The sequence below is a fragment of the Prinia subflava genome, chromosome 4 (assembly GCF_021018805.1).
Source record: "Prinia subflava isolate CZ2003 ecotype Zambia chromosome 4, Cam_Psub_1.2, whole genome shotgun sequence".
Taxonomy (NCBI): domain Eukaryota; kingdom Metazoa; phylum Chordata; class Aves; order Passeriformes; family Cisticolidae; genus Prinia; species Prinia subflava.
In genome coordinates this window covers 53,052,303-53,065,826 of record NC_086250.1, presented here as the reverse complement: position 1 = coordinate 53,065,826, position 13,524 = coordinate 53,052,303, and the positions used below count along the sequence as shown (strand labels likewise).

General features: G+C 32.4%; 1 long non-coding RNA gene across 1 annotated transcript; it reads left to right on the top strand.

The window, feature by feature from the left end:
• Positions 1–6,292: 6,292 nt before the first annotated feature.
• Positions 6,293–11,027, top strand: LOC134549382 (uncharacterized). The gene is made up of 3 exons (XR_010080086.1): positions 6,293–6,476; positions 8,454–8,524; positions 9,248–11,027. It is a non-coding gene; the product is annotated as an uncharacterized LOC134549382 (long non-coding RNA).
• Positions 11,028–13,524: the final 2,497 nt, after the last annotated feature.

The window sequence follows — 13,524 nt, the reverse complement described above, 5'->3', positions numbered from 1 at the left end:
ACATCTGTGTGTGCTACATGATGGCTGCTGCCTAACTAGTGAAAGGTTCTCTTGAAGGTTCTCACTGAGTTTTAGTGACAAGACCATTCCTTTCTTGCTTCTTTTCCTGTTGTCCAGCTCCACATAACAATCTTTCTTCTTTTTTCCCAAAAGCTATTCTGGAGAAGAGCATTTTTATTTTTTCTGCACATATTTCTGCTTTCTTCTTTGAAATAGTATTTTATTTGGTTTGTGTGGATGAAGTGTTTTCCAAGAAACTGGCACTCTTTCTTTGAATTTTGAATGAGAACATTAATATCTACTTATCAGGGTTTTAAGCACAATAGCTTTGAGGTTTAATGTTCCATAATCCAGTCTGAAAAGAAAAGGAGGAAAAAAAAGATTTTAATGTTTCATCACAGAACTTGGTTAAAACATAGCAAGCCTTATAAGCTTGTATCTGCACATTTCCATATATTTAAATCATGAAAAGATTTTTTTTCCCGCAGAGTACTTGTCTATTTTTTTAGTATATCAAGTACCCTCAAGACTACGTGTAGTCATGTGAATCGATCAATTATTTTATACCAACAAAAAGAGCATGTAAGCAAGGGATCTACAGTAGCATATAAAATAAGATAAATTTATTCCATGCAAATATCAGAAAATAGCAGGTTTTAAACCTAAAAGAATTTGGAATACATAAATAAATTAAATAGTGTCATCATATATACTGCTATATAGTAACTAATATATTCACAGGTCTGTCAGCTCCTAACTTGCTTTAAGAAGTTGATGGGATAATCTTGGACAGAAGGCTGTGATTAATAAATTAGGATAATTCAGGTTATATTAGGACACAGCTTCTTGCAATCACTCATCAAGGACATTAATTTACAAAGCAGGTTTTTCAAAATATCATCAAATAAATGGAAAGCCTTGAAATTTGTTAAATATTAGTCTTTGACATAAATTTGATTAGAGAATTCAAGACAATAATTCCTTTAATATTAAAAAAGTTACAATATGTGTTGATTAAATTATAATGTTTTTCATTACACAATTTTTCATTGTCTTCAGCTCCCCAGTAAATTTAAACAGATTAGGAAATCAGTGCACAATATAAATTTCTTTAAATGCTATTTAATGACTCTGAGAAGCTGAATCTATGCTAGTGTATCATCATATAACAGCTCCAAATCCTAAGTCAAAAACCTGAATTAGAAAACAGAGGAAATCCATGTGAGTAAAATTATTTTTGTACACTCTTAATAAGGAAACCAGCTATAAACCTAAAAGAATTGTTCTTACTGGCTGGTGTCTGGTGAGTGAAAAGAAGTGGTTTTTAAAAGTTAGCTTAAACTTGAATAAAAAGTGATAATTTTAAATTATGTCTTTGATATTTTAATGATGATATGAATCCACTGGAAAGAAAAATACTATTGCAATTCAAAAAGCTAATGACAGGAAATATTTGAATATTTGTTCTGTAAATTGACAGAGTTACTGACAGGTATTGAATAGCAGCAAGATTTTCAAAATTACAATGGCAGAAGTTTCTGAAATAGTCTCTATTATTTCATAGAGAATTATAATAATATGCTTTCTGTTTTTAACAAATATATAGAATTGAGTTTTTGAGGATGTCCTCTATAAAGTGCTCCAAGGTGTGTCCATAGGAAAAAAAACAGCTTTAAAAAAGAATTTATATGTGCTGAGGTAACACCTACAGATTTTCAATTTATTGAACTTTTATTGCATTTTATATTTTTTAAAATAAATTATCTTTGTACGAGTAGGGAAATAAACATTTACTGAAATAGTTCTGGAATACTCTTTCTGAATCACTTGATATTTTAATTTTTGCTTACTCTTATGGTTTTTATTCTGTAATTCTGTTGCTTTGCTGAAAAACAGAGAAGATACTTTTTTGTCTTCTTAATATAAAATTTCTTTATTTTAGGGGGGTTTTGCCTCTTTGTGAAAGACAGTTCTGAAAGAAACTATCAAATCAATGAAGACTGGTCACCAACTGGGCAAAGGTCAAAAAAGAAAATGGTCCCTGTGTATGGGTAAAGATTCCCAGGATCAAAGATATCTCATAAGAGGATGAATCTTAAGCATCTGGGCACATTGATTTTCCTTCAATGCTTAGAATAGATCCTAAATTACTTGTGAGGCTAAATCTAACTTTTAACTCTCTGGAGTTAAATCACATACCCCACACTAAATGAGCTACTTGAAGTGATACATAAAAAAGACAAAAAACAATGAAGAGACACCAAAGGATCTTTTCTGGAACAGTCTATTTAAAATTATGTTAATGTTATTGATGCCTAAAATAGGGGTTGCTTTTCTATTTGCAGAACACACAAACTATAGAAAGCTACAAGTCTAACAGGGGACAGGGTTATAATTAAATTAAGATTATATACAAAATAAATATTTGGTTAAAAAGCATTCAGTCTGGTAACAGCAAATAAAAATTTCTCCTTATGTTGTAGGAATATTCTACAGATAGAGAAAGACAAGGAAGTCCTTTGTATACAGGAAAAACACCTATAAGGGATAGACTGGGAACTGGCCAAGAGTCAATAACAGAACCTGGAAAAAAGCAGACATCATCCCAAGACATAGAAACAGTGCTGCCTGTAGCATATCTGCTGTCATTCTTCTTTGCTGCTTTAGCCATAAAGGCAGCCAGTGTCCAGCTTTTGAGCATGGTAGCTCACAACATTTGGTGCAACTGAATATAGTTCACAGAAAGTAGAAATAGTGATAGCATGAGGAAATGTTGAGATAATCCAGTTTGCTTATAATTGAGAAGTAAAATCTCAGGGATGATCTTATGATTAACTACAAATCTAAAAATTTGAAAAATATAATTTTGTGGTATAAGTAAAGAAAAAAAAAAAAAAAAGAAGAGCAACAGACAAGAAAACAAAGCAATAGAGATTTACACTAAACTTCTGAAAGCAAAAGATAAGTAGCTCTGGGACACACTGCTTTGGGGGAAAAAAGGAAAATTTCCATCATAGTAAATTTTCAGGAACAGATTGGGCAAATGAGATTTATCCTATTCTTCCTGGGTTTGTAATTGTGAGTGGACCACTGGGCCTCCTGGTGCCTCTTCCAGGTCTGCACACTTTGACTGCTTCTCCATGTTTTGTAGGTGTCTCTGAAGGGAAATTTTAATCACACCAAGCTCTGATTAAAAAACATAAGATAGATTTGTAACTGGAATAAATTAAAGCACTTTTCCAGAAGCAACCAAAACTAAAGTATTCCTTGATGAAATAGTCTCTCTCACAAAGAGGACTGATGTAAAGGTAGATGTGCTGAGTATTTTAGCAGTTTTGATCTCATGAAAATCTAGTTAATTACACTGTTCTACTTATTCTACTGTTAATTTTTCTGTTTCTTGTTTGAAGTGAAATAAATTTTTATCCTTAACAAAGAATACTTTTAATATTATTACATTTGAAATTTCTATAGATTATTACACTGCCTGAGCAGACAAACTTTTATTTCTTCCACCCTTTCCAGCAAAATTAAGGAACTGTAGTACATATTTACTGCTTCCTCTTCTGCCCATGTCTGTTTATATTTGCACATTATTTTGAGTTTAAAAGATTTAACCACTACCCAAAGAATTTGAATTTAGGAATCTACAAATTCAGATGATCAGCAATGAAATACATGTTCTCAGATCCAGGGAGGTTCACATGTAAGAAGAGGTTGTTATTACCCAGTAAGCTGCCATTTTCAGTTATTTATCCAATAGATGCCACATATATAATGTTATATAATATTATTATTGTTATTATTATTATATTGTAATAACTATATATAATGAATACATATCTTAAATTCTTAGGCTATAGGGTATCTTGCATTACAGTAGAAAACATTATGTGCTGAATTCCACTCACAAGCAAATTTTAAGGAAACAAAATGAGAGAAGATGATTTATTTTTACTTCAGAAGTCTACAGTGTGCAGCATGCCTAACTGTAGGATAACTACAAAACTCCTTTTATAGTGCACAGAGAGAGATGGACACTTTCCATCACAGTGTGACTTCAGGTAGATGAGTTAAATCACTCTTGAAGAATATATTTCTCTCCATGGTCTTCTAGAGGGATGTAGGGTTATTGGAGAGATTTTGATGCTCAGTTTTTAAGAATGTCAGGTAAGGTGAGATGAATCCCTACGTCTTGTCTATATCCTGGAAAATTGTTTGATATATGATGGTGGCTTTACAATGAATTTTAAAAGAAAAATCTAGACTTGGAAACTAGAATTGGAAAAGAACTCTTTTAGAATAGGTCAGTACTTCCCTATAAAGCTGAAACAAACTAATACTAAGAATGTTGCATAATTCCTGTAATTATGACACACATACATAGAAAAATTATTCTCTCCATCTGTGAATTAAAACATACTTTCTTGGTAATTTTGTGTGTACCACTTAACAACCATTTTAATAAAAGTTTTCATCCTCATCTAATCTGAAGAATATTTTGGTTTAATACTTATTTTGCTCACTGATACTGCAATAATGCAGTTTCTGTTCTAACTCAAATTCACTGAAATTTAAAAGCTGGAATACTTAAAATAATTTTTTCAATAATAGGTCTGTAGATGAGGAAAAAACCCCAAACTTTGTTCTTATTAAGGAATTTAAATAACAGAGGTAGGAAAGGATAGAGAATAAAGCTGAAAATGTGTTTCAGAGAGGGTCTAATGCATTCTTCTTGAGATCACCAATCTGTTTTGCATGATGAACATAACATAGTGCCTCCCAATGTCCCTATTTAAAAGCTATTTTTAAGACTTAGCTATTTGCTTAAGAGATTAAATGGGAGTTTAAGCAGTTTTGAACTGCAGCTGTGGAGTTTTAAATAATGATGAAAACTTTTTTATTAATAATAAGAAGAAAAAAGAAGTAAAAGAGTCAGTCTAAAATTTTCTGTGCTCTTTCATTCATACTCAGTCCAAGACTCTACTCTGTGCACAATCTATCTACAGTAGGTATGATAGGTGACAAAAATTTCTATCATGTGTGGAAGGAAAAGTATGCTGGAATTTTTCCCACTTTTTTTCACACATGTATATCATCCAAAAATATGATAACACTACAGGGCATCAAAGTAATCTTAAGGAAAAAAATAAGTAAAGTGCAATGCTGAAATTAGTAGAAAAATTAATTCGTATTGCTGTAGATGAAACCAGAATTTTTTTCATCGTGTGTATGTCTTTCTCAAATAGGAAAATATGATTTTACCCTAAACTGAAACTGGGGACAAAGCTTGAATATAGTAGAAGAAATTTTTCCCTTTTTTTTAAGTCCTAACAGTGCCAAGAAATCATAATACTGAAACATATTCAAATATCTTGCTGCTTTTTAAGCAAAACAATTAACCTTAATTTAGGAAATTGTCTACTCCCTGCACTCTGAGACACTTTTGGATAAATAGGATCTAAAAATCTGCCCAGTTCTACCTACTGTGTTTTAAATATTTCACAGTCACTGATGGTTTTTTGTCTGAAACTCTAAAATCCAAATGAACACAAAGAATATCCTAGAAGAACAGATTCTCCTTCCTGTTTAAAAATGCTGTTTAAAATATGTTCATTTTTCCTCAGAATGAATCATATTCAGAAAAGTCTGGCCTCCAGCTGCCTTTATTTTATTTCTCAGGGGGTCTTTATACATAGGGGTGATAAAGAAGGGAGAAGGTTTTAGATTCAGAAAAGAAGAAACTATTTTATCTTTTTCTGTAGAATAAGTAAAAAATCTAAGCCAGCTGCAGTACAGGACTTACCTTCCATTTCAGATTTGCAATGAAAATTGAAAAGAAATGTTATATTTTTTAAAATAATGAGCAGGAATATCTTTTGATGTTTACGTACAGTTTTACTTATCAGAAAAATATCCTGAGAATCATTTTAATGTTTCTCCTTTAATGAAATGCAGAAGGGCTATATTTTAGCTCAACTTTCTCTGCTCTCTCCATATATTTAAATAATGAATATCAGATTATTTAATACAAAGATATAAAATATCAGTTGCTTCATTTAAGAAGCTACTACTAGCTGAAAAGAGACTTTTGTATCAATGAAAAATGTAGTATTTTCTACTCATTTTCTGTAAGAGTAATTTTCCTCTCTGAAGGTAGCCTTTTTGTCAGCAGGATGTCCTAAAACTTATTTGAACATATCAGTTTTATTGTGCTGTTATGTTTTCCTACAGTTATTTTTTTATGCTTATGATAATCTCACATGGTCTGCTTTTTCACATTCTTTGTGAGTGTTTTTGAGATGATTGCTTAGATGAGATTATTTCTTGATTCTCCTTCATAAAAAAAAAAATAGTTTCATTGTTCTTTGGCTTATCAGTTTCTATTTTCATGCAATTTTAGTATCTGTATGGTACACATGGACCCAACCAGGGACAGCAATAAGCAAAACTCATATGTCCACTGGCCTTTTTCAGTAAGTAAAACACTTTCTCTTCAAACAATGTGGTTTTGATTGTTTCTAGGCCAGTCACAATGACTTATATTTCCAAATACCCACTCTTTTACTGGTCTGGATATTTTAGATCATGAGCATATTCCATGAAATTATTCTGTTTCCAGTCACTTATTTCAGTAGTTCTGAAACTGATGTCTGAAGCCTTCAATTAAATTTTAATCATCACTTTAATATGTTTTAGGATCTCTTTACATTGAATATGGCCTATTTAAATGAATATGGTACTATTTTAAAAATTCATCAGTACCTATCTCCTTGTGTTTTCAATGTAACTTATAATCAGTTAGGCCACTGACTTTCAGAGTAAGGCTAGGATTGTAAGTTTAGTTGTAGTTTTTGCTAAAGGTATAATCCAAAAAAAAAAAAAGAAGAGACATCTCATATTGTTACATGGTTAATTAATATGAATCAAAGGAAAATATCAGTCAGAAATAAAACCTGCCTCATGCTAGAATTCCTGTGAGATTTCTAAGACAGGAAATGAACAGTTATTCCTGGAGTTAGTGTATTGGAATGGAGATTATTTGATATTTTGTTTATTGATCTGGGAAGCAGTAAAAAGACAATTTTGATTAATTTTTTTAATCACAGCTGAATCACAACATGTGAAACACACACACATATAATTCCACAAATGCAAAATTAGATAGACAACATATGGCAAGTGATCCGGAAACAGATTATTGCATTTAAGAAAATGCAATGCACTTTTGCTTGATAAATCTTAATCCTGAAGACTGGAGAAAAGATAGAACAAAATGAGTAATGAGGAGAGTAAAACTTTGGAAAATGGCAAGTTACAAGAAAAAGGAATGCATCAGTCATAACAAACTAAAGATTTGTATTGAAAACATATCTGTAATCTGAACATGTATTTAAACTTAATCCATGAGGTATTGTATTTCATACAGCCTTCCTGGAAAATCATCTGAAAAAATATATGAAATTGCCATTATTTTAATATAAAGTCTATAACTAAACCAAATCAAACAAAAAGAAAAACTATCTCAAAGAATAGACAAAGTTATTTAAGAGAGGGAATAACAGAGAAAACATTAAAGGCTATGTAGACTTCTTTATATCCCCAGAAATAAAAAAATCACTTGAGGTTTAATTACCCATCTGTCTCATCATTTCCTCTTAAGTACTTCTGAGAAACCAATCATTACTATCCAAGAACCATGTAAGCCTCTATTATAGTCTATCAGTACTTTCAAAAAAGTCTTAACACAAGAAAAAGATTCTAAGAAGACTTTCCTGGCACTGTTTTGTGTAAATCTTAGAGAGACTGTTTCTTGTAAGGATAGCAGAGCTGATACCTCTCTCATTACAAGCCTTGTCAGAGATTCTTTAGAGCCCCACAAAAATTTGGCATACATTTGTTGTGGTTCTTTGACTGCTTGTATTATATAGTTGGAGTTCTTCCTCTAAGAAACCCACCATTGTTTAGGGCCTAAAGAGTTTTTAATACAGGCCATGATTTGCAACATGCTTTACAGGATGCTGTATGAAACACTTAGAAAGCAAACTATCAGCAAACCATTTCTGGATTTATAGCACTGTATTAATAATTCAGTGACTAATTTTTTGCCCATAATTTCTGGCAGATGGTAGTTGTTGTTCACCATGTGTGATTTATCATTGAACTTCATTTATTTGTAGTAAAATTCATTGAGCCCCATCATGTCAGAATCCATTTGTGTTTTAAACTGTAGAACATAGACCAGCCTGTTAAAAGTACTCAAACATTCAATGATTGAAATTCTAGAGTGTAAGTTTTGATAAATTTAATATCAGCAACAATTGAAAAAACCCTAGCATATATTAGCATATTGTTTTCTCAATGTATTTTTGTAATTAGGAAGTTTATATCTATCCTAGGCATAAACCCTTCATATTACCATTAGTTCACAGCTACACATTCCTGTGTTACAGGTAACTAAAACAAACATTCCTACCACTTGTTCAGGCTGCCAAAAGCACTTCAGGGGCCTGCTCAGATTTTAGTAAGAAACTGAAAACTCTTTTCGTTCTTGTTGTATATTGTGCTGTACTAGTCATTATACACTTGTTCAACACTTTCTTGTTCCTCTCTTTTCCTTGGCTTTTTGTACTTTCTTTTACAAGCTGTAAAATTTTATTTGAAAATTATTGTTTTTATTTCTACTCATGTTTACCCAGAATTTGAGTCCTTAAAACAGCACTGATTCACACTCCATCTGTTCCCACAGCTCATTTGCTAGCTTTTGTTTCTGACATTCATCTATGTAATTTGTTTCATCTGCTTGCTCATTTTGGCACCTCTTGTGTCTCTTGATTACATACTCCACACTAACAAGGTTTAACATGGTCAGATAATGGGATTCAGTTTCATATTTGAACAATGATCAGTATCTTTTAATCTATACTGTATCAGCACCTCATAATGTTCTTGATCTGTTAAATCCCTGTTTCCATCCTCTTTTTGAACAATTACATTAGTTACAATGTGATTCAATTGAGACCAATCCAGAAAACTCCAAATATGTTGTATTGTTCTGTGATATTAAAGCCCACTGACTTCAAGGATGAAGTGAACTGAACTGAATGAGGTCACTGATATTTCTCAAATTATGTGTCTCAATTCTATTCTAGTCAGTAATCTATTTTCCCACTTCAGCACTGAAATGTTCTTTAATCTGTAAAACATACAGTTTTAGCACATCTTTACCTAGTTTTTTCTCTTGCAGCTAGGATTCTTCAATGTCATCATTCATGTACAACATACTGTGATGCAGTATCAGAACTGGCTGATCCTGAGATAGATTGAGACAAGCAGCAACAGCTGGATTTGTTCTTCCTGTTGTTTTTTTGTCAAAAAGAGTTCAAATTACAAGTTTTCTCCTCAAATGCTTGTCTTTTTGTGATACAGAAAGCCCTTCCCTGAAGATAGTGTAGTCAGAGCCAGAAGAAGGGTGTACAATTCCATGCTTTCCGGGTGCATCTCCAAAACAGTGAGGTACAGTTAATGCAACAGTCCTTGCACATTAATTTAGTGTATATCAGAGATAAGGATATGGCTTTCTAAACTGTTAATGTAATTTTTTGTCACATCAACTTCTAGAGAACAGGGAGATCTCGCTATATAAATCTGGCTTCTTAAAATGACACAGGTGAACATACTACTCTGATTGGTGTCTGGGCATTGCAGATTTTAGTTATTATTGTTTCTGACATTCCTAATTACACTCCATACTCAGATGAGCTCATTGGCTGAAAATTTGGCTAATTACACATACCATTCACACTTAAGTAGCCCAACAACTTCCAAACCTCACTGGATCAAGATGGTATTATAAAAGAGGCAGCATTAACAGAATAAGGGATTATCAATCCTTTGCAAGGATGGTTCAAGCTGGTGATTCTGAAAGTTAGACATTTTTAACTACTGTATTTAACAACAAAGTGTTTCCAGAGAATTAAGAATTATAAAGCCATTAATATTTTCAGGCACTTACTTATTTGATTATCACTTCATTGATAATCAGATATCCATAAATACCTCAACTATCAGCAGACATTATTCAGCATTAGTCTACAGCATGATTTGGATCTACAGCTGACAATCATAGCAAAGAACTAGGAATCTACTACCACAGCATCCTTGCTTTCTCTTTCTTAAAAAATCAATCAAAATACTTTTTATCATCTTACTACTTACAAAAAATCCTACCAGTTTTTTTAATGTATTTTCTCCAATCATAAAACAAACAGCTAATCTTTTATTCACTCACAGCATAACATCCTGCTCTTAGACAACAGAAGATAATTTCTTTCCCATGCTGACATGTTTGTTTGACATTACCCAACATGAACACAAATTATAAAGTAAATGTTATATGGTAAAGATATCAAACTAGTTGCTCCTAACTTATTTTAACTACTAAAGGCAGGATGACTTGAGATGTGTGCTTTCTGTGCTGAGAAAGACTACAAAGTTTGGAGTAGTTTATGGAAGAGGTGATTATTTAGGGATGAAATTGTACATGTGGAAATTAAGACTCATCCTATTCAATAATCAGTGAGCTCAGCATTGAATGATCTGGAGGCAACAACCCACAAGGCATTCTAGTGTGGGAAAGATCCATATCATTTTATGAAGAGGAGAGAATGTATTCTCAGACACTAAAATTTCTTTGTCTCTTTGAAAGTTATTACATCCAGTTGCTTCTTTATGGTGAGAGGAAGGCTACAGACTTAATTTTAGCATTCTACTTACTGTATCAATCAACAAACTCAGATTAAGCGGTGAGTTTAATATTCTTTTCCCGCAGATTTTAAATCCTTTAAAAGGTAACTAATCTTTTATTATCCTGCATTTATAAAAAATATTAGTACATTTTGTGTACTTTTCTAACATCCTGAATTGTAAACATTTATATTTACAGGTATATAGAATGTATATATCTGTTTATATTCCTAATTTTAATCTCTTCATGTTGTTTACACAGAGTATATCCTACACCCATACACAGATCCATTTGTCATCAGTTCTGATATCTTCATCTTTTCCTGGTTATGCATATCTTCAAAGAAATATATTAAAAGTAAAAAATATGCAAATTATTTTGCTAAAGTACAAATGTATATGAAATTCAAAACGTGTAATTTGAGACCATCAGGTAAATGATCAAGTATGTAAAGTATGTTAAAAGGAAGAACATTAGATGCAACTGATCTCTTTTTTAGAAAACAAGAAGCAAAACAAATTTTTCAATAACAGCATTCACCAAATTGGTATTCCCCCTATATGACTTTAGGAAGACAGGACTATTAGGTTGCTATTCAATCACTAAATTCAAATGCCTTCTATACCAGCTGGTTTTATATGTCTGTTTATGAACTTATTAAGAGCTTGCAAATGCATGAACTTTATGTGGTACATATTTACCAGTGAAACCTAAAAATCCAGATATTTCTTGTGAAATATTTGTTCGTCTACTGCTTAGTTCTTAAATTATTCCAAGCTGAAGATTATTTTGGAGCAGGGAATATCAACAATAGACAGATTTACCATAGTGCAGTTGTCATATCCATACATTCATGGTGTAATAATGTTTTTTGGATGACAACAGGCTGCAGAATATGATCAAAATCAAGGCCAAGCAGGAAAGAAAGTTGACTAAGCTTGATCATAATACTGAAATTCACAATCCCAAGTGAGATGGTCACAATAGCATGCAGCTTGTTATCACACTAGTTTCAGAAGTGGATCTGCAAGTCTACTCGTACAAAAGAAAATGTGTTCTGAATGCCCTGGATGTTAGGTGTCCATTTAACAGCCATGGGACAGGTGAAGGAGATGAGAAGAAAGGTAACATCTACATCTGCACACAAGACTGTAAATGTAACACAAAATAAACCTCTTTTTTATACTCAGAGACACACTCTAACTTAGTTAATTTAACACTCTCTGTTGAGTAGCCACCCATATAAGAGTGAACAAATAAGAGTGAAGAAAATGTCCTTTACATCCCAGCCTAGTTTACCTCTTGGGCTTTAAGACATTTTTCTGGAAGGTGAAAATGTGTGCTGGACCATTTTTCTTTTGAAATTGAGACTTCTATCTGTTGAGATTTTTCCAAATACTTAGAAGCCAGTAAAATTAACTACTGATAAAATCAGAGAACATGACCACTCCTACTTTCCACCTCTGATTTAGTTAAATGTCTTTGCACATTAAGTGTGTAAACACTTGGCGGTGATCCACAGTCTTAATCTGTATAGTCTTTGCTAAGTAAAATGTGTTTGAACTTGGTGTAATTGTGTTTATTTCATCTGGTTTATCTGAAGAAAGTAAATCAAACAATAGATCACATTCTGATTCCTGATTTGGATGACAGGATGCATTACAACTTCTACTTTGAACAAGTACTTCTTCATGTAGTTGATCTACAACTAGAAAAAAGTTTTTGTCTTCTGACAAGAACATTTTTAGGCATCTTGAGGCACTATTTAGACCATTGTACCTAGGTATTCATGCTGAATTCATGCATGTATGTTGTTTTAAGTAATTTTTTTCTGAGTAAATTTTTTTTCAAAGGAAAAAATCAGTCAGTGTATTAAGAAACAAGTAAATCATTTGTTCTGCAGACATTGAAAAAAGTCATGTTAAAAAATATTAACAATATTCTTGATCTTGAGAGTATAATTGATTCTTCCCCTGTGAAATAATATTCAAAATGTTGTAGAATTGAATATATGGGGATTTACATACTTTTTAATATTTAACAGACCATTTTCCTGCTTTCTGCATGCATAATACAAGGCTATTTTTCTTGGAAAAGTCCAATATATTATAGACTTTCTCTGTTTTCTATTTCCTTTAGTGTAAATCATGCTTCATCTAAGTAAAGATACAGACTCGTTTTTCTAAAGTCTTATGGATATATCTAGAAGATGAGTTTAAACTTCACTAACACTGATGATGTCAATAGTTTGACTGCAAGGCCTGGTCAGTGATGTGGCATTACAACAGAAACACTGGACAAGTACCCATCAATTCTTTCAACTCTAATAATGGGCAGCAAGACACTAGAAGTGCTACCTGAATTTTCCTACCCTTATTTATTGTAAAAAAGACAGCTTGGTATAGCTGCTACACTTTTAAAGTCTTGCAGAATCTTTAGGAAGGCAAATTTCCATTGTTCACAATACTGAAATTATTTAGCCTCAGTGCAAGCATAGCAGACATAGGCTCCTTGCAAAGGTGCAAACAGGCTGAAGGAAATGTAAGTTATCGTCAGCCAGTCAGTGCTTTTCCTTCAGGATGTGCCACAATTTCCTTGTTACCGTAGTTCTGCATGCATTTACTACCTCCTCATCTTTTAATCCATGGGGTTGTTATTCCAGATTAGAATCACTGGATAATTCAAGAGCAACTTGAAGTTGTCTCTAGGATAACTGCTGGCTCAAAGGAAGGTTGGTTTATGAGATGAGACAGCTCAGAGCTATGTAACTGGGTCTT